The sequence below is a fragment of the Anopheles arabiensis genome, chromosome 3 (genome assembly GCF_016920715.1).
Source record: "Anopheles arabiensis isolate DONGOLA chromosome 3, AaraD3, whole genome shotgun sequence".
Taxonomy (NCBI): domain Eukaryota; kingdom Metazoa; phylum Arthropoda; class Insecta; order Diptera; family Culicidae; genus Anopheles; species Anopheles arabiensis.
The window spans coordinates 38,034,273-38,054,894 of NC_053518.1; the positions used below are offsets into that span (position 1 = coordinate 38,034,273).

The window sequence follows — 20,622 nt, forward strand, 5'->3', positions numbered from 1 at the left end:
AGCAACAATCTCGATTTAGAAGCTTCTCTTCTGTTCTGGCATTTTGGGATGGTTTTTTATGTTTATTCTTTAAATTCAATTTATTCAATTGCTTTTCAGTCGTAATACAACGCAGTGATCGGGCCGGATGTGATAACGAGAAGAAGAAAAAAAAACAACAAGTGAATTCACGTTGATGAAGTGTGTATGTGGGTGTGTAGGTGTACTGTAACGATACCTATTTGAAAACGTCTGTACTTGTGAAGAGTGAAGTGATAGCAGTGACACAACAAAGCAGATTGTTTGCCGTCCGGTCGTGAAAACCCGGGATAACAACATTGTTGATCCCGCCGTGGTGCTTGAGCAGTTTGGCATAGAAATGCGCCATCGTTGACCAACCAACATCATCCGTTACCGGAAGCAAAGTAATGCAATGTTCTATTTTTCTGTTAAATGCTACTCGTAAGATACTAAATGTGTAAAAAAAAAGAATCTTCGTTCTGTTCTGGAAGGCTAGCGATTTCTTAATGGTAATTTCCTGAGTTTAAACAACAATACGTTTATCGTCGCGACTCGTCCAGCTGTAGCGGGCATCCGTATTCGCCTGATATTAGACTAGCAACTGTGTGTTTGGTTTTCCCTCCCAGACTGTGTTGTTCTATACCAGCCAACGATTTCCCGGATAAATCGTTTTCCTCGCCGCGTTTTGTTCGCGCGGGCTTCATAGTTCTATTTTTGAATAGTCTGCAGCTAGCAGCAAACTACTGTTTTTTCTCCGGCTTGGCTTTTTGTCGATCGCATTTGCTATGCTGTACATTGACGGACGACCGCCGCCACCACCACCACCACCACCACCACCACCATCAACTAGGGGAAGGGAAAAGGGTATAGACATACACACGGCAGTGGTCAAAAACTACCGCTCTAGAAGCGAAACCATTTCGTTAGCAAAAACAACAAATATACGCTTACACCGAAAACGAACACAAACACACGGGCACAAAAACACACCACGTGCTCGTTTTTCGCTCTTCTTCTGGTTGCGCCGGAAAATGATAGATCCCTTTTCCCGGTGGGCGCGCCAGAGGACGCGGGTGCTGGGCCTGTGTGCGGGGCCGTATTTTGGCCGATTTCCATCGCGGCACTTCCATCGCGCAGTACGCGTGCAGCAGAGCGCCGTTAGGTGTTTATGTAAAGTCGCAGACATTTTCCTCGCTCAAACGCCCTCGAGATTTGCCACCGGGACACCGGGCTGCTTTTTTGTTTGCTGCCCCAACCGATTGCTTTATGCTGCTGCCAAACGGTGTGTGTGTGTTGTCTGTGTGTGTGTGCGCGGCGTTTTCCTTTCTCATTTCATTTTCCCTGGCGGCACCTAATTCGTCAATCCGTTGGTGGCTGTAAGTGGAAAACGTTCGATTTCAATCGCTCTCTCTCTCTCTCTCCTTCTCTCGCTTTGCACGAAACGGGGTAGCGATGAGGTCCGAAGGGAGTCGGCTGGACGGTTTCGGTTTTGGTTTGACATTTAAAACTGTTGGTGGAGAAAACTTCTGTCTCGTCTTCTGCCCCCTGTCCGCTCTGCTGGCGGTTCAGCTGACGTAGGTCGTAGCTTCGTGACGCGCTGGTGAAGCATTTCTTTTCTGGGAAGCATTAATCGGGATCGGGGAGGTGTCGAGGACAGTGTGAGAATGCTCATGTAACAGATTTTCTCTGCCAAAACGCGGCGGCTGGGACGTTTTTTTTTTTGTCCACAGATCGGCGCACAGTAGTGACCGATGTGTGTGTTTTCTCTCCGCGCTTTTCGTTCGAAACGATCAAACACAGCACCGACGCGATGAAGGGTAAAAGACACGATTGTCGATTGAAGGCAAACCGACGCGTGGCGTGGTGGATTGTTTGAAATTGAAAAGAACACCTTCGTACGCTTCTGCCAGCACAGAACGGGCAAAGCGACAAGGGCGAAAAGAAACCCAAAGAATGGACGCGGAAAAACATTGTATAATAGATCGCGTGCACCACCCGCCATCGGAACGGTTCGGAAGGAAATTGTACCTTGTTTTTTTTTTTCCTTTCGGTTTTGCTCTCCACTTGCTGCTCCAAAAGGCGTGCCGCCACTAAAGCAAACCCCAGGCAGGACACCACGGCAAGCGGAAGCTGGTGGAATAAGTCACCAGCTGCAGGACGGGAGAAAGAGAGAAGGGAGGAAATAAACCCATTTTAGTGTGGGACGCACGGATCGACAAAGAAAACCCCCCTTGGTTTCAGGAACGGGAAAAAGGCAAGGCAGGGGCATGAAAATACCTTTTTCCTAAGGGCTTATCAGGCACTTTGCGTAATCGTGTTGGAAGTCCTTTCCTATCGTTGTACATGCGTGTGTGTGTTTGTGTGTGTGTGTGTGTTGATGGTAATGGTACAACGTGCCGGAATTAAATTGACGCCTGGCCGGGCCTCTCCACTCAGAGAACGGTACACCAGTTCGTTGGGTGCTGGCTGACTGACTGACTAACTGGTTGACGGCTGACGAGCAAAACCCGTTCGCTGCTGCCAGGCATGTATTTGCGCTTTAGACGATGCTTTTTACTCCATCAAAGTGGTGGAGAAATTAAAGAACGCTCAAGTTATACACTTGCATAAAGATTTTGGGCAGATTATGGTGCTGCGTTTACCGGGCGCGCGCGCGCCCTTGTGTGCTTTAAATCGCGCGTACCTCTTCCGGTGTGATTTCTTCCGGAAGGATGTGTGTGTGTGTAAGAGGAGGGAGTGTTTTATGTTGAAAAATGAATTCCATCCTCCCAGAGCGTATACCACCCGCGCCCATTCGTTTGATGTGTTTTACTCTGGGTGTGTAGTGTGAATGATGAAATTAAAATTAAACGCTGTCGATGGCACAAATCGCGACGCGCGACGATTATTAATTCTAGCTTATTTTTGGGGGGTTTTTCCGATGGGTTAGAATTGTGTGTTGCACCCTAGCGGTTGCGTCCGAACCACACTGGAGGGAAATGAATTTCTAATCGCTTTTCCACGCGCTGAACTGAATCGGAACGGGTCGAAGCTTCCGTTGCATTAATGTGTGCATGTTAAATGAAAATCACCACCAATTACTCCCATTCCCATCATGATGCACAATTTAATTGTGTGGCTCGTTTGCAATACACGTATATTAGCTTACCGTTCAGTTCGATATGCGGCTGCTAGTGTTAAGTTTCGCACACACAAAAACAAGCCTTTCCCTAACCGAAATTGTAATGCAAACGAACACGGAGAAGAAGGCCTGTGTGGGTATACGTTATCGAAGGTGTTTGGCACAGAAGGGAAATAAATTACCAAACTGCGCGCCATCAAACCGCGTGCAATTAGCGAAAGTTTTCCCTACTGTTGGTGCCCCTTCAGATGTTTGATCAATGGGCGGTTTCGGTGCATGGATAGATGATGGGCTGGCACATCTTTCGCGCGCGCGGCTACCTACCTCTGGGTGGCAAACAAAGCGTAACGGATGTGAGGTGCAGAAAAAGGTGTCGATTAGCTATCCACGGCAAACTCTCGAAAGTTTAGATTCACACACATACACACACACGTGGGTAAGTGCTCTCTATACTTTGGTTTTTGCTGTGTTCGGACGGTTTCGGACTATGCGGTTGGTAAATAACGAGAGTAGTAGTACTCCTACGCCCGCCCAATGTATTGGACAAGAAGCTGGTTGTTAAACTCATAAACAACCGTACCGTATTGCTCCTGCCCCCCCGCACCAGAGAGGGGAAGCCGACCCTCTGATGACAGGGTTTGGTAAATGCATTCGATGCGGGGTTTGATTGGGTTTGATGGCACCGTTTGTACGCAGCGCGAACGCGGCTCGTAGTTGTGCTTTAGTGCATTAGGTCTTTTGCCTTTTTCAATCTGAATGAACACACATACACAGACACACATGACAGCACGAACAGTGACCAAACCGTCCGGTCAGTGGCAAGTTGTTATGTTGTTTTAGTTTTGTTTTTTTTTTTTTTTGCTCGATCTCGAATCGGAGAAATCCCTTTCCGTTAGACATTGCGCGTGGATAGTTTGATCATATTTTTTTGTGTTAGTGTGTGAGTGTACGTCATTTTTTGCGCGTGTGGAAGCCGGTCAACAACTTAGTTCGTTTTGGGTGGGAAGAGCGAGGGAACCGTGGTGGTTCGCTCCAATGTGGGACGGACTGCACATGGTGTGCATGGTGGAACTTGTGTTAAACATTTGAACAAACAGCTGCACTACTTAACCCCCTCCCCGCGGGTATGTGCAGGTTTTTGTCGCACCGAATGTGTTGCACCTTAGGCGGTGTGCGCTTTTTTCTGTGTGTTTTGGGTACACACGTGTGCCCAAAAAAAGTAGATTGATGTTTCTGCTGCTTGTATAGGTGATCGTTGAACTTTTCTGCCTTGCTAATGATTAATCATTGCTTTTTGTGCGTTTTTTTTTGTATAGGTAGTTTTTAATATAAGTTCGTGTTATTGTCTGGCTACTGTTATGCTGGATATTTGCCTTTCCAAAAGTGTTCGACGGCTGGTCGCACATTTCGACTACCGAGCGAGCGGGTTAATTCACACTCGTGCTCTAAGTCCATTACGCAAGGGGTGGTACGGCTGTCGCCGATGTCGCGGGTCTAACTTGTCTTCCAGGAGCCAAGCTTTTAAGAGAGCACGGCGGGACCTTACGACCAAAAGAGGGTGGGAAAGTGATATCTAAACTATGTTCGTGTGTGTGTGTGCGTACTGTTACATGCAGCGTGAGTTGCAATAATATGCCATGACGGTGAAGTGGGATCAATAGCAAGATGGATGGCAGGCAATGGTATTTGAATGATTTTCATGCCTAGTGATGGATGGTGTTGAGCAAAGTAGAAAAAAACCCTATACCGCTCGCACACCAAAAAAAAAAAAACCCGCACACTGTAGTTTAGCCACATGAAGGAGGGCAACGTTTTGTTGAGCCTGAACGATCGCAAAGTAAAATGAACAAATAATTCATCTTTCTGTTGTTTTATGTTTCGTTTTGTAATGCTTAACAGCGTCGTTTAGTTAAGTAAAAACAGTCATTTTTTCAAAGCAAAAGGTGCAGCACATTCAATTAGCTTCGTAATCGAGCAACCACCAAACCTGAAAGTTAATTCGCTGAAACCCGTCCATAAAGTTATTAATGATTGTTTCGACTGCACGAAAGGTCGAAATGCTGTTAAGAACACGCTGGCAACAAGCAGCTCTATGCGGGCTTGACCTCTCTCTCTGCGGGCACATTTGGACGTTTGAGGAAGCAAAACCGTTTGGTTCTGTGATAGAGGGATAGTGGTTTAGGCCTTAGCACCCAACCGGTGTGGCCTCATCTCCCAGCCGACGATGAGTAATGTGTGAAGGGATGTGTGTTCGAAGTTGATTTGATCATCGTACGCAGCCGAGAGTAGATCGATGATGTTTTAGCAACGACCGTCCGAATCCGTTGTCATCGTCGTCGTCGTGCGAAGCTCGGACGCAAGCCTAACAAGCCATTTGCACGCCGAGGCTCCTCAGGCATTAGCGGTGTAAGCGCCACAAGCGTGTGCGGTGGACTAATGACTGCAAAAATTGATGACTTTTATGATGATGTCATGCGACCTGTAGCGCGTGTTTCCGACCTCGTCCCGGGCCGGTCAGATTTTGACAGGCCTCGCTGGAGTGGGCTGGCTTGGCTGGCTGGGATGAAACGGAACGGGCCAAGATGATATAAAGGAATGTTGTTTTGATGGAACGTAAGACATGTTGATACACACGCAAAGGCAAATCAATATTTTGTATAGTCCGTTGAATAATAATGGCAATCCAGAGAGACATCGGGCTAGCTGGGAGGAATGTATTGAAATCAGTACCTTTCCGAAAGCAATATTAATATAAACGTGTGTAGCACTTCACCACCACCCCCCGACAATGCGTATCGTTGGTTTATGCACGCCACAGCACCACGCGTGACGTCATGTGAAGAAACGTTTTTGTTGTTGCCGTCAGTGTTTGTTAGAGATTTCTCACAAATTCGGTAACCGTTGGGCTACGGTGGGCTGATTTCTTCAGCAAGCTGGCTTGGTTTGTTGTTTGCAACACGGAGCCACATCTTGAGAAGAAGATATCGTCATAATCGTGTAACTCTAGGGAACATTCTTTACCATCGCGGGGCCATCTAGCGCACGTGCATTACGTTACGCTCCGGCGGGCTTGCGTGGTTTAATTTATAACTCCTCCGAAAGAGAGCTTCAAGAAGCGATGGAAGAGAGGGAGTCGAAAACAGAGCGCAGCAGAATTAGGCCCCGTACTGCACACGGTTGAAGGTGATCGAAAGCGAAAGCGTTCGAAAGCCCACACTGCCGTAATAAAGCAGCGGAGACTGGGCCGCCGAGATCCGACTGCACATAACGGAATGGCTGCAAGCGTGTGGCGCATTCGGGTTGGGAGTTAAGAGAGCAACATTTAAAGCAACATCAGCTGTCCCGTGGAGTCTGTGCTGCATAAAACCAACCATTATTGCTACGCTCGTTCGACTCGTCCGTCTTCCGCAGTTGGGGAAGCGTAGAGAACGCACGACGCTAGTGACAGCTTACGGATGCTGCCGTTAATGAAGGCTAGGGAATCGATGGGAAATGGAGAGCAATAAAAAAGGGTATTAGAAACGGGGCTCGAGCGATCAACGGGAAGAAAGACCCGAAGAGACGAAAGGGAACGAAATGCTTACCGGCATTTCAAATGTTGTGCGTGTGTTCCCTTGCTATGGCTCTTTCGGAGGGAGGGAGGGTTGGTTGCACTTTAGCGGACCTTTGCGACCTCCCCGAAAAGGGCTCGCTCGATCTCGAATTGGCTGGAATTGATTTGGAAATAATTTGAAAGGGAAAGTGTGGAGCCGTCGTCGTCGTCGCACAGCAGTGTGTCGTCGTCGCCAGGAGGGAAACTGGAAATTTCATAACTCCCTTTTGCCGCGCCACCAGATCGCTTAAACCGTGGGCTGCATTGGAATGATCTTTTTTTAAGGGGAGTTTGTCTGATCACCGCAGTCGGCGGTTGACAAAAACATGAGATTGTGTTCCTTTGTGAAGGGATGTTTGGTTGAACTTGTGTTATGTTTCGGAGCAGGGGAGTTGTATCGCAGCATTATCGCAGACGTCAAGCAGCTGGATTTCACTGGACAGCGTTTGTGTAATCGGCTTGGCTAAGGTTTGATTTAAGATTGTCCTAATTTGGGTTTCTTCCCCTGTTAAATGAAGACTTGTATTTGGTTTTGGGAATTCCGCTTTTCAGGGTGTGCAGCTTTACATAAGCGTCGTACTTGACACGCTCGCGCAAAGTGTTGCACGCGATCAAATGAAACAATTTATCACAATTACACACCACATCGCCACCACCGCAGAAACTCCGAAAAATGGGAGATGAAAAAGTGCCCAATTACGTTTAGTGATCGTTTGGCCGAAAGAAAAATGCGCTCATGCTTCAATGGCATCCTTCATTACGTGCGAATGATGAATATACGTTTCGATTAAATGGACAATCGCCACTCCATTCCACGTTCTCGATCCGACTGACTCATGGTCCGGAAAGGCAGTCCCTTCAAAAACGTGGCATGCAGCGTGGGCCCTGTATTTGGAGGCTACTGTAAGAAGATTTATGCCTCATTAAATTTATGAGTGTAGTAAGTATCCAGCTACCGCGGCGGTAGCGGCGGCCTTACCATCATCCGTTGCACGCAGCTATAGTTGTGGAGCGCCGTGAGAGAAGCTATGCTCGGGTCTGGCTGAAGCATAAATGCCCGCACCCCCAAACCGGCAACCCGGTGTACAACGTTTTACAACATATTTCCAACCATTGTCGCTCGTCGTGGCGTCGTTCGCACTAACACGGTTATTTTGTTTTTGTTCTCCTGTTGTGGGCTATATATTTCATTTCTTTCCCATTCGCGCCATGCCAATTGTGCAGCGTTGCTGGTGGCGCGTTCTCGGCATTGTGTCTGGGACGGGTGTGTGATGTTTGTTGTCGTCTCACATAAGTGTGCACGCGTGTGATATGATGATGCATTGGCTGTGAGCAATTATGAATCGAAATGATGATACAATTACTACCGCGGCCTGCGTACGGCGGCACCATGCAGATGGATGTTCGGGCAATGCGTTACGCAAAAGCGAAGAACCGTCTGCCTGCTTGTCTTGTTTCGGTGGTGACGTGCAGTGTACGGAGCTGTAAAATGAAAGCAAAAGGGCAAAGGGGGTAAATTGATACATTGGGTGATTTATTTTATGTTTTCTTTTTTTGGATGGTGATTTTAACCGGCATAAATGGGCCATTTGATGTAAGAGATCTTGAATGATTTAAGTAGAAGTCAACGAAACGTGTCGTGTACTTTTCGGTTGGTAATGCATTAAAAAAGCTGCAAACCTTCATCCTACAATGATGGTACTCAGTTTTAGAATATCAAGTGTTCTTATCACTCAAAGATTTTGCTGTGAGAGGAAGGAATTTTCTTTGCAAGTACTTAGCATACCACATCACAGCAATTTGCCAGATGCTTTGATCTGCAAATTCCCATTAACACATTCCGAGCTAAAAAAAATATCAAGCGTGCTTTGATTGTAGCTCATTTGTAACGTGCAAAGTAGTCAAATGCTTTAAAGCAAGTATGTTATCTGCCAAAGTAGTCAAATGCTTTAAAGCAAGTATGTTATCTGCAACAAAGCAAAAATCTGAAGTGGACATTTTGAGAGCGCAACTTTGCATCTGTGCCACATCAAACAATTCCGCTCAATGATGCATTTAAAGAGAGTTGGCGATACCCGGTCCAGATTAGGATAAAGAAAACTCAACTTAAAAAAAAGAAAGGTTTTTGCTCAATGCGAACTGACAGTCAGCGAATTTATCGACCTGCCGAGTACCGAGTGCAGACTGTTGGGTAGAATAGAACGGCAGAATCGATTTTCCGTTCCGTGAACTTTTCCCACCGATTCCAGAATTAAAGATTCGCTTTCGCTTGCCCCTCGCGCCGTTCGTTCGAGTGTTAATCGAGCGGGAAGCAGGGCAACTGGTAAGGGGTAGTGCAATAGAATTTGAAGCAAACGTGCAGTGAATGCATTACCAATCGTTCACGCACACACACACACACACAGCTGTTGGGTGTGGGGGCAGTATGGGGTGGTTAGCCGCAAAAGTTTGTTGAACTTTGATCCTCTTGTTGGCGCGTTTCGACGGGTACACCTACCGCCGTTCGATCCGGATGGTTTGTTGAATTCCAATTCGCCACTGGGAATCGAATCGAACTATATATCTCTTTCTCTCTGCTTGGTTGCAATTCTGTTGCAATGTGCAGTTTAACTGCGATAGGGCACGTTCCGCCGGAATTACGGCATGCGAAATCAATGTCAGCATTGCATAAGGTTGATGGAGTACTAAGGCAACTTGGGTTTTGGAAAATTTAATAATGAGATGGATGGGTCGAAGAAAGACATTGTCAATACACGTGGTTGCATTTAGCAGTGAACCTCATTTCCTGTGGATTGGAATTAGCCAACGTGTTTCTACATCCAACGTCCGACCTGTTCAGATTCCATTAATCCAGATCGAAAACAAGCCACTTCCGTTGGGAAGGCCAAACGCGCGGTAAATACAATATTGATTTGCCTTTCGGTGAAGTGTTTGTTTACCACGTGGCTTCATGTTTTCGGCTCATCTTCCATCGAATATTGAACTTCGTGTGTTGAAACAAAGTATTACCGAGTGCCGGGTGTGTGTGTGTTTACCCATCATCTACATGATTTCTTTCCCTTGCCACGTTGAGTGTGTGTGCGAAAGATGATGACTAAGATTAACGGCACAACACAGTGCAAACGTGTTCAGATTTTCCTTATCATATGCGGTCACAATGTTACCTTTTCCGGAGGGCTTATCTGGCGAGATGAGTTACGGCTAAATCGTCTCTTTTTCTTGGGGTGAATATTGGGCCACACGCACCACATCCCAGGTTGAACCTAATCCGCTGGAGCTTTTCAACGGAAACTCGAAATGAAACCGTGGCCCGTCACACCGATTCGTCTAATCCTCGGCTGATTAATGACAATGATGAACTGACCGACCACGTGACACGGCCTGTGCTTTCCGCAAAATGGGTCCCGTGCCGTGGAACGCCAGACTCATGTTTCACTGTTTTTGACCGGTGGGATGAAAAGTGTGATTGTGGGCGCGCGTGTGGTGTACAGAATGGTGAAAGCATTTCCGCCGACTTTACTGTTGTGCCACCTTTCCACCTTCCAAATACAACACCGCCTCACCGCTTATGCAACACCGGAGTTGGTAGGCTTCTCTGTCGCCAAAATAAGCGCGCGTACCAGCACGAGTGTACGAGATAGGATGTAGGTGACAGGAATGGGTCACGCCGAGATGAGGTGGGTACGGTGATGGCAAAAATCGGCTCACATTTTTTCTCCTTTATTTCGCACTGTTAACGATAGCCGACACTATCCCAATGGATAAATCTTCCAATCTCCCCGCGCTCAGGGAGATCCGCAGTAGTTCCGGAGATGAATGTCCGGCTAACCAGAAACGTGACGTTTGGTTGTTTTTGGAGGTAGGCACTTCTTCTCTGCTTGGTTTTGGTATTACTTCGGTGAGGTTTCGTTCGAGGTTGAGACATTGTCGCTAGTAGATGTCTACTTTCGCTTCGCAATGACGATCGGCTGTTTCATGGAATAGACCTACGCCGGGGTGTCGGGTGGGGAATGGTGTGCGTGAAGAACGCGGTTACGGTCAAAGTTGCATAAACGATCAATAGGAAGCGATTGCTGCGTGTTTGATCAAAAGTTTCCCTTTGGTACCGGTTTGTAGTGTGGTGTAGGTATATGAATCACATGAAGCAACTGGGTCTATGAAAGACATGGTGTACTGTATTATTAACGACTCAGTGTTGAACAAAAAAATCTTTTTACATTTTTTCACATTTTAGGAATTAATGTGTTCCTGCCTCGTGTATTCAATGACAGGCTTGTTTTTGGTTGTATCCTGTAATTTATTTTTTCAGATCAGCCTTCCATATTTGGTGGATACAACCAACTTGTTCCATTACTTCTATTGCAGGTTTTGCATAGAAGCTACCTTTCTGTATTTAACAAACCTGTCGACAGTCCTACAGTGACCTCGACCGCGATGACACCCTAAAAGATACACACACAAAAATCTTTAAAATGGCTCCACTTTGGCCTCCATCCCCTTGTTCGGAGCTTATGTTATAACCTTCTCGTTTTTCTTCCTTCTTCTTCTGGTGGCCATCATCACCAGACCATGAGGGGTGGTTTTATGACACCGTTCGAAAAGCCGGATCGTGAGGTGGCGCAGTTAAAGCAGCTCGCAAAGCGCCAACCGTTCTTAGCCAGTCCCGGGCAGAATTCGGCAGAATTCGACTGTCCAAAACACATCGCGTCGGGATAGCCTGCCTCATCCCCGGCAGTGTTCGTGTGCTCCGTGACACACCTTGTTGCTGGCCGTTTCCTATCCTATTGCCATGGGACAAGCGTGCCGGTGTGCTTTGTTTTGTGTGTTTTTGCTCCTTTACTCCCGGTTCCCAAGCACGAAGGTTTGGGGAAGAAGTCACGAAGAAAACAGATCACCGGACAAATTCGTCAACGCGAAAAAAAACCTAGCACAGGGCGAGGAAAAAAGTTGTCCAAAAGGAAAGGGAACAAAAAAAAACAACAACTCACAAACACACAAACGGAGAATACAACCTTCACCGTAATTCCTGACCATCCTTTTTTATTGCATCGTTTATCTTTGAAGAGTTCGCCATCTTTGTTGATGGACTTAGTGGCCGTTGTCGTCATCGTCGGCTTTATGTTCGATACCATCCCCAGTTAACGTTCCATGTAACATGCCACGCTAGGACGATTAGGACGGTAGGGCGAACAGTTGAGCTGGTGTCGGTGGCTTTGCGTTTTCTTTTTTTGTTAAGTGCAAGAAGCGAAGTAAGATTTGTTGTGGAGTAGTAGTGTGACAGTCTGTTTCGTATTCCGTACATCATTTGCGTTAGCCGCACAAATCTTTGCCGCATTTCGTGATGCTGGCAACCCGGGCGGAAGTGTAACTTATGGGCACTCGAAGCATACCCGGGACATGAAGGCACCAGAGTATCCTATTCCGAGTATCCTGGTGTGGGTTTCGAAAAGAAAAGAAAGCTTCTACCAGCGATGGTTTCGCATCGGTGCGTAATCTCATGTCATTCAGCTGCCAAGATTTACAGTCGGTAATATAGATATTTGGAAGATACGATACCAAGTGATGCCTGTCATTTGTGTCTCCTAGTGGGACGTGATTCTTTCGTAAAGGGAGAGGGGAGAGTTGTAATGTTTGGTGTGCTTTATCAAGCTTTAAGAGAAATGTCAAGAATACACGTACATTGTTGGAAGTAAAGTTAAAGTTGCTAGTGAAAAAAAATCCATTTTCAGTTTTTAGTTCATCAAAACTTCCTATTTCTTACTACACGCAAGCTTACAAATATGATACAGACAAAGAACGTTTGAAATCCATTACAGTTTTATCTCTCTGGTAGAAGGAATGGATCATCAGGTCTTCCTTCTTTTTCGCTCCGATCTGAACCCGAACATTCGACCCGAAATAAAGACGCACTTTAATTCATCCAACTAAGACGTTGTGTTGTGAACCTTGAAGGATACCGTTTTGCGTCAAGTCACTAGTCGGCGCGCTGTGTTAGCAAACAAACATTCGAGACCTGAGTTCAACGGGTGTATTTTTATTTGTCTCTCCCTTACGTTCGTGTTGAGATTTTGTTTTGGAGCTGTCGTTTTCGTAGCCTCAGGCCTACTATTTTCGACGAGTTTCCACTGCAATTAACTCGCCTCCCCAAACGGCAGTCGGTCGAATGGTCTCTACGGTGGGTTTGTGCACGACGTTTGCGGCGTCGTCTCGGCAGAATGATTCGAACGGAAATATTTCATCACTCGGGTCTCGGGCAGAGCAGACACAAGGTCATGAATTATAAAAATATAAACAAATCCCTTTAGTTCGCTCGTACTGAAGTGTGCTCGAAGGCTTTTGTTTCCCGTTGATTTGCAAACTGGTTGCCAATCTTGTGCGCCTAATTGGTTGTGGAAGGTGATCCATTAGCAATGAGAACGAAGCAAAGATGTACGGTGTTTGCTGTTTGTTCGTTGCATCGTTATGTATTTTTTTTATCGATTTTATTCGGCAAATATATGTATTATGTTTGCGTCATGCTTTTAATTGGTGTTCATATCAAACAAACTGCAAACATGAAGTAAAGAAAATTTGTATTTTTATGTAAATACGTCCTTGTTTGTTCTATAATAAATGTCAAGGGCCATGACAATCAGAATGAAATACACAAAAACTTCAGAGTATTAATTGAAAATAGTTTACGCTTTGATAACGAAATTAAAAATAAATAAAAATCATTGGAAACAAATAGCTCAAACTAAATGAAAAATTTAAATGAGAGTTTCAAGGAGTATGCACATTTATCCATCCTCTACAGTGAATTTCATAAACGCCTTATAGTATGGAATAATCAACTAACTTATGACCCTAATGAATAGAGGGTTAGGAGGAATACTTTCATTAAAAGGCCGATTTATCATTGGACTGATGTCTAAAACCCAATCCAACTTAATGGGACTTGTACAGAAATGCTACAAGCTTTCTTGGCGATGAATCCGATATAATGTCATGTTTCCCCATCCTCTCGATTGTACAATGAACCCGCTATGGTTGATGCGGAATCGCGAAAGAATACGGAACAAAACCCCACTATCTGCGCTCTGTTGCAGCAAACACACGAAATGCTACGCCAGACAGCAGTAGCAGCAGCAGCAGCATCCCATAACTGAGAACAACTTGTAGCAATTTCTCTGGCACGGTGCCAAAGAGTGTGCCGTGTCGAAGCTTTCGGTGTCGTTTTACGGAGGAATTGTTCTGAAGTCAATTACCGCTAATTAGCTGAAGTAGCTTCTGCAATTCAGGTCGGTTGTTCGTGATCCGGTCTGACGAATAGGATACGAGGGGTTGCTGCTTCTGACAGCGAGCGAGTTATGATTTTATGTTGGTCAGCTCGCCCAGAAGACCTGCATCTGGGAAGCAAACATGCAAGGGAGAGAATGCTGAAGAAATGTTGTTTTATTTATTTTCAGTCCGGGATATTACAACCGCACCGAAAATACCACAGTGCGTAAAAGAACAAACACGAGCTAGGTAGTGTTGTGTGCGCACTTCTAACAAGGTTAAACAAAACTTTTACTTTAAGTTTTGTGGAGTGGAATTCTGTATTTGAGAATGTAGTGTTTCTAGTATCACGCATGGTAAAATATTATTGTTTGATGGGTGCTAGCCGTTTTAACAACATGTTTTTTTCCAAAAATCTGCATTATTCAATCGATTATTGGAGTGTATTTTGTGCTATTAATACAGCTTTCATCATTCATGTTCGTTCGATCGCTCATTCGCGTGTGCGTTCATGGCGTAGGCTGCCTTATACCTCGTACTGACGACGAAACGGCATCACATTTCCGTATGAATGAATACTTATGATTCATACAATTGCAACAATCGCGCCGAACGCGAACATTACCGGTTAGGCGTGTGCACTGTTGCTGTGTAGCGCACTGCTGCCGCTCATTCAGTGTTCGATTTGGGTGCCGTACAAGCGAGAGAATTAAGCGATTGGCAATTGCCATCAATAAATAGTAGATGACGATGGTGACGGCGTACCGGGTCCGGGGGGGAAGTGCACCGTACACACACCTAACACGTGTTGTCGTGGCTCGCGGCAAAACAAACACCTCTCCCTCCCAGCGACTCGTAGTAGTTTTTGTACGTTTTTCAAGCATCATAATTAATTATTGATCTTTCAATCGTACGCATCAGTGCGCTGTGCCAGAACGGAGTTGTTATGAGCGCTGCTGCCGTCGTCGACCTACACGTGCTGCCAGAGCTACTGCTGCTACTATGGTGGGAGTAATAGTGTACACATAAACCATACGCCACGCGCAGGTGGCGTCCCGAAACGCCGGACTGAGTAGAATCAGAGTTAATTAAACTTAGACTGTTTGATTTCAATCGCACAAACCCGACCACTTCCCGTCCCGCAATACACGCAGTCAGTGTGTTGACAAAATAGGTAAACAGCGTGGTTTTGGTCAGCCAGTGCCAATGCTTCGTTCAGTGGCGGAGCGCATGTTGGAGTAGAGAGCTAAAGCATAAAGCAGCTTCCTGGCAAAAGGTAAAATCGTATCGAATGCCAATCCGAGGCGCTGGTCATAATTCGGCAAGCTCGTATTTTAGCGTTGTTGAAAATTAATTAATGTTTTGCCACTGTTCATGCGACCGGGCGGTGGCAGCACGCGCGTTGGGTTTGGATGAATAATGAAAAAGGGAAGCAACATGACGTTGTGCTTCTGTTGGAGTAGAAACAGGGTACAGGGACAGAGAAAGAGAAGCAAAAAAATTCTTGTTTTCAATGCCGATCCTGTTAGGGTTTTTTTGTTGTTGCTCGTTATAATACTCCTCCATGCTCAATCTTACCCCTCCACAAAATCCGACCAGCTCATAAAACGAGGAAGAAAATTGGAATCCAATTTCTCCGAAGCCGTTGTAACTGGTGGAGATGGTGCCACCCGAATCATTCTCTCTTTCTCTCTCTGGCCAGTGTCTGAAGCCCACAGGGCCCCATGTAACTTGTCCGCGAACTTTTCGGCTTTAGTGTGACGGTGTTTTTAATTTTATTTTATCGAATGCACGTTCCACCCCGCCAACGACCCGAGGCTGTCGGCGGACGGCCTGGACGCGATACGCGTCCTTTTATCAACACCATCAACGCCACCATCTCGTCATTGGTCTCATTACCTGGAAGCATCTTCAGAGCGATGGGAAGAGGCCAACAGCGAAGGACTGGCCGGGCTCTGGAGGGCATACCGTTTCGGGTGAAACTTGTTCGGTTCATTCAACGTTCCCTTTCCCTTGCGTTCGTTCGATATTTTCGTGCGACCGATGAAAGGAAAATGTACATTACCTATAATTCAATTTTAATTATTAATCTTTCACAAGTTCGCCTGAGAAAAAAAAACCTGCCGCGCTACTCGGGGTGTCGAGTGTGTACAGAAAATTAGAAAAAGCTTCCACCCGCTACCGTCCGAAGGAAGGCGTTGGCGCAAAAATAAAAACGCTGAACTGTTGTCCTCTCTCCCTCTCTCCCCTACCAATTTTCACTCACAGTACGTGGGTGGGCTTCGTTAATTACTGAAGAAGCTATTTTGGATGGTAAAGTTTTAAGCTGGCTCCTCGGAGTACCTTTTATAGATCATTATTCTTTGTCTGGAAGGATGAGGCCCCGGGGTAAGCATCCCCTCAGCAGGAGTGTTCCTTTGCGCGTTCGGGTTTTTGCGTGCCCCTGCTCCGTTGAAATCTCAATTACTGACCGCGGGAGAGTGCGTAAAAAGGCGCATGTAAAATCAGAGTTTTCCATAAACCGCCGGCCAGATTTATGCGACTTTAAGGCCTGTTTGAGGACAGTTGCTATTTATTGTTGGGTAATGCTCTCTTCCCCGGCAGCCTTTAGGTGCGAAACGTTGCGTGTTTGAGGTATGTAAATTTTGGTGTGTGAGTTTATTAGTTGGAACATATTTAACTGAGCTCAGAAATCTAACATTTAAGATTCGCAGGGGCTTTGGTGAGGATGGTATGCGAGAATGAAGGAATCTTTGAGACATAAACAATGTTCAGGATTGTATCAAACTTCTAAAGTGTTATGAAGCTCCGATGGCAATATTCAGAGTGTTATAGGTGTTGGATTTGCTCTCCTACTGTGCTCAAATTAAATTCAGCTCACAACCATGCGCTACAGGTTGTCCGCTTTGGAAACATCCGTTTATCATCTACCAACTTTACCTCTTTAGAATGGAACAAGCATCTGATACAACGTCGCAGCAATGGGCTCACATACTTAATTTCGCAATTTTACCGAACGCTCTAATGGTTTATGCAAACGCAAAATGGGTTCCTATCACTGTGGCTCTGCAACTTGCTAAGTACTCGTCTTTCAGCACTTTCAGCATAACATTATTGCCCCAATGGAGAAGCGATATTGAAATGATGTCGAAAGGCATGAGAGTTAGAAGCGCACCAGGGGCTGACGTGTCACGTGATATGGTGGCATTTCGAGTGGAGATGCTTGAAACGGTTTAATAGCATTTAGTTTGGGGAGAAGGCAAAGGTTGGGATGAGAATCTACTGCGCTCTGTGTTTCTGCACCAGATCCAACTGGCCTGTCGTACATTTTGCGTTCAATTTTGCATCCGTCTGTAAACCGGAAAAGGCAAAAAAGGAAGTTAAATCAAGATGCAACACAGAGCACAACGTTGGTGCTCGGTGGAGAACTTTCACTATTTTGCATGTGATGAAAACATTCTAGAATGCTTCCGTTTTTAGCAACAACCTTCCTCAGGGGGCCGTGTGCTCTACTACCATCTTCAGCGCTGCAGGGAACGAGACCAATTTCCCAGCTAGATGGTATCTTTTTTTTTGCTTCTCTTCTTTTTTATGCAAAGCAGGACACAGGACATAGGCCACATTCACATTGCATCATCCGTATCCGTGTACCATCTTGCCGTGGGTTGCCGCACCGACAGGCAATTTGAACTGATTCCGGAGAGCGATTAAGTTAAAACGATTGCTGGTGAGATGGAGAACGGCCAACGGATTGCCCAGCGTGCCTGCGCTTGGTCGTATTTCCGTCCTGTGCGTTTCGTCCGTGCCGAGTCTCGGGATGGTGTCTTTTTTCGTGCTTCTTATTCTTCTTCTGTTGTGCTTTTGCCACTACTGCCGTACTATGTTTCCGGCCAGACTATGGGAGCAAACAGAAACACGCAGACACAAAGTACAGTGGTTGGTGGGCAAAGCAACCGGGCGCACAAATCTTGTGAACCGAACCACTGGCACGGGCAAAGTGCGCAACAGTATCGTTTGTCGTAAGGATATGCCCAGTGGGACATGACTACGCGAAAATTATACCATTCAACAACTAGTTGATGCTTTGTTTGGAGAAGATGGGGAAGCATCATCAAAAATATTGGTCATTAGTTTCAGCCTAGTTCCTCGATGCTTATGATTGGGCGTTAAGCAACAGCGTCTGGCGTGATGGACAACTTGCTGATTGCTCAATGGTATTAAGTGTAGAATGATTTCGAATTGTTTTATTGGTAGTGGCGTTGTGATAAGTAATTCAAAAGGAAGAAAATGTATATTTTTATTGGAGTCAACTGTTCTCAGCATATTGCGAAGTTTTGATCCAAGAATGTGATTTGTAATATAACTCTTCGCCCGAATTCAAACAGCAACGCTCATCGCTATGAAAAGATATGAAGGGACGAATTTTGACGGTACAAAGTATTAGACTCCACGAAGAGAAAGTAAAATCACTATTTTAGCACCCGTCTACCATTCACGGACGGGCTTATGGTCAATGCATAATTAAATTCCTGTTTGTGAGGCTCGCCTGCCAAAGCATTTGTGTGCCCGGTGCCCATAGGGCGGCAGTCACAGAATGTTACGTACCGCTAGAGCACACTATGGCAGCATGGCAGTGTTTGGAGCTAGTTTTTATAGTGCAATTCTTGGAATCGGGTGTCTATTTACGGGCAGACCGTAAAGACTAAAGGCTAGTAGACCAGAGAGAAGGATAGATAGTGCATGATAGAGAGAGAACCAGAAAGAGCATATATTCTGATCATTTTCATCATTTCCGTCTTTCTGCAACACACAGGTAGTACGGGTGGAATGTCATCGCTCCGAAGCATCCGAGGTTATTGCATTTCGGTCTTTTAAAGACGCTCCTGTCATTTCCGTTCGTTTTGACTCGTCCACGTTTTGGCTCGGGATGTAAATTGAAAGGGAAATGAGTGTTTTTCATGGACATAGAAAAAATCTGCCAACCCACACAATCTCATCAATGAGCGCTGCTGTAGGAGTGATGTTTGGGCAAAAGAAACGGTGTAACGCAAGGAGCGCAAACCTTGTACAATGTCCGTGCATCTGGCTGTGACAGTAAAATGACAGTTGCAGAGGGTATGGAGCATGTCAAACCCAGCACAGCAAAATGGAGCCAAGAGTTCCAGATTTTTGTTGCGGGATTTGAAATGGTTTGACTGGTTGTATGAGTGTGCATTGTATTTTGCACACAAAATAGTAGCACAAAACTCAAGCTTTGTAATGATTTGTTTACTGTTTCTGTTGCTGTTGGTTGGAACTCTTTTGCAAACCATAAGCTTTAGGCAATTTATATAGAATCCCGAGCTTCTCAAGTATTCTAGTGAGAAATGATTAAATTTGTCGGGGAAGGTTTCTTAAAAAGTATTTACAAATAACTTTATTTTCCTCGAATGCCACCCAAGGTTATGTCCTATGGATATCTTTCTTTTCCAGTTCAGAGATCAGTTTCTCGGAACTTATCTACTAGCTACGAAGCTAGGTAACTCGATGATTAATGACAGTGAAACAAAGAGATTATGATGAACCAGAAGCACATTCAAGATTTATGTACATTTTTCCTTCTCGGCGGTACGCTATCCCTATTCAATATTCAATGAGCATGTGACGTACAGTTTTGGTTTTTCGTGTTTTGTTCCTTATATTTGTGCGGCTCCTTACGGTGGAGTTGTGTTGCCTGCGCCACGAAAAGTGGTACGGCGCCCATCCTTTGTTTGGTTTTGTTTTTCAGCCCCTTTCCGCAGAATATTCATCATGTTTCGCTAGAATTCCCCCCCGGACGAACTTGTAGCAGTGTCTTCGGAGTGCAGTGATGAGTGACTGAACCGAGAGTGTCTCTAATATGCTTCCCAAGAAGGAAGGTACAGGTGAAAGTCCCATTAAGATTAGGGTGCCCATTCTTCTAACGGCTAATCTTCCATTCGATCGAAGGGACCGATTAAACGATGGTCCTTTTTGTCACTTTCACTGCAAGCGCGTTGAGCAGCCCGGTCGGATTGTTACTTTTTCTTTTTTCTAGGCCATATCCCCTAAACATTGGTATTTTTATTCCAGCCGTAAATGCGTGGGGGCCATCCTTCCGGTAACGTTTTCTTCCAATGATGATCGTCCTTTTTATTCATGTGGGGTGAACGCCATTGTCGTGTCCGATTCAGTTGCCCTTTCCAGTTCCATTCGGTGGAAAAGCAATCACACACTGCTTCACATTGACAGTCGTCTGCGTCCTGCGGCTAGTACAGTGTGCGTAGTTTAGCTCGAAGGACAAGTGCTTTTCTCCCGGTTTTCGGGGAGTGGGAGTTAAAGCGTCGGTTGAATCGTTTTGTTTTATTCTTTCGGCCCGTGCTTTTTCCCCTTTTCGTCTGTTTTTCCCCTGCTTCAGGATCCCATAAATCTTTGCTCGCGCGCTGTCTCTGTGCACTGTGTGGCAGCCCAGGTACTTTGTATTCATGCTTTGCAGATTAATTTCTGACCCTTCTGGTCAGATGGGTTTTTAGGGCAATGGAGAGAAGAAAAAAAAGAAAGGACGACGAGGACGACGCACTTTCGGTGGCTGAATTGTGGCGTAGCAGGGGCCGTCCAATCTTTAATGGCAATCCAACGTTACATTCAGTAA

The 20,622-nt window shown here is 45.7% G+C and overlaps 1 protein-coding gene across 5 annotated transcripts in view; it reads left to right on the plus strand.

Moving 5' to 3' along the window:
- LOC120903927 (RNA pseudouridylate synthase domain-containing protein 2-like) overlaps positions 1 to 20,622 on the plus strand; it is a 186,642-nt gene that overhangs the window by 41,992 nt on the left and 124,028 nt on the right. For 4 of the 5 annotated variants that reach the window (XM_040313600.1, XM_040313601.1, XM_040313599.1 and 1 more), the window contains exon 2: positions 100 to 404. The exons of the other annotated variant lie outside the window; for it this stretch is intronic. The gene's annotated coding sequence lies outside the window, so the exon portion shown is untranslated. The remainder of the gene's footprint in view (positions 1 to 99; positions 405 to 20,622) is intronic. 5 annotated transcript variants of the gene reach the window in all.